Here is a 1,694-nt window from a genome sequence, read left to right as displayed (position 1 = left end):
TCAAGAACTACTCTACTGCAAATTCTATAGAATTTCACTCCTAGATCTTCATACCTTGCTTTAGATCTATTCAAGACTCTACTTACTCCTCCCCTCCTTCTACAACTAGTTTCTACTTGGTTTGAGAGTTTACTCGGAGATTACACTTTGCTACCAGTTGTAGGTCGTGGGGGCAACAACTTCCGAGGAGGTCACACATCCCAATACTAATCATATGCATACGTGCTTAACTGCAACATTCCCCAAATTGGTCTAGTCATCTAGACCCCGAAACCTTAAGGTGCTAGGGACCTCCGGTCTAGCCAATTTATCGAAGCCTCATGGTTAGGCACCACTTTGTCACCATAAGAAGCCAAACTTGGGACTTTCTCGTCCCCCTTAGTACCAACGTGTTCCGCCTTTTCTGGGCTCATAGGTTGAGAGCTTTAACATGTCCGGTAGCTAGCTCAGAGGTTGCAATCAGCATCAACATGTCCCTTTCCATGGACTCACAGGTTGGACTTTGAACCATGGTTCTGATACCAACTGAAGATTGTGCGTGCACGTGCGCGGTCACGTGCGGTGTGCGTATGCAATGGGGAGACAAGAGAACACTTAGTGTGGGTGGAGCCAGCTCTCATAATGAGAGAGCTCTTTATTCTCTATACGTAAAGAATAAGGAGATCTACCTTACACACCCAATGGGCAACCGATCGCCGGCCGTCCAACCATGGGCAAGGCATACCACCTTTACCTTAACACCTTCATGATAAAGCATCATCCACAGAATTTTCTTTCCTTTTATACGAGCAATATGAAAATGGAAATGAGAGAGGAAATTATCCCATCTCATTTTCTTGTCGCTAAGTTTTCCTTGCATCATAAAGTAACGAAGACTTTGATGATTTGTATGCAAAATACAAGGAGTACCAAGTAAATAATGTTTCCATGTATCCAAAAGCATGGATAACAACTAACAACTCTTTCTCATAAATTCAAAGTCCAAGTAAATAATGTTTAGAACCCTCCTTCTTTTGCACTAGAAGCACGTCAAGGAAAACGAGAGGAACTAGGTTGAACTAGGCCTTTCTCTAAAAGATCATTGACTTGAGACATGATTTCTTCTTTTTGTGCTAATGATACTCTATATGGAGGCTTATTAGGAGGAGACATTGTCACGCATTTTCTAGATGAGCATAAAGTCACTAGGTCATGCCAAAAAGCTTGCCCACTAGCCTTGTGTATATACATGTAGCCCTGCAAGTCTTGGAAGTGACCACGTAAAAATTCATGTACAAAGGTTTGATTTTGCCAAACTTGAATCCTAATGTTTTTGGTCCTTCGAGTCACCAAGACATGGATTTTAATAATTATTTTCAGCCGTGCTTTATAGCTCGTGAATCGGACTTGTACATCATGAGTTATGGGCATCCGAAGTGGGCGGTCTCAACTTAGAAGGTGATAGAGGGTGCATGCGACAAGGGCAAATGGGCCAACTTGAGGGTCTAAGATTATAGATGCTAAAATTTTATATTTTTTGAGATAGCCAAGATGATGGGCTTCGAGCGGTATTTTACGGTGTGTCATTCGGTGACCGGAGCAGCAAGTTATGGTTGAGAGGAGTTGTCCGAGAAGTTCTTATGCTTTGGAAGAAAGCTGGAAATGTTTGAAGTTGGGAATCTTAGAGAGGAAGTTGCCATGTAGTGGGGGGGATT

Source organism: Adiantum capillus-veneris, chromosome 6 (genome assembly GCF_014529385.1).
Source record: "Adiantum capillus-veneris isolate H3 chromosome 6, ASM1452938v2, whole genome shotgun sequence".
In the NCBI taxonomy this organism is placed as follows: Eukaryota; Viridiplantae; Streptophyta; class Polypodiopsida; order Polypodiales; family Pteridaceae; genus Adiantum; species Adiantum capillus-veneris.
This window is presented reverse-complemented; position numbering follows the sequence as displayed.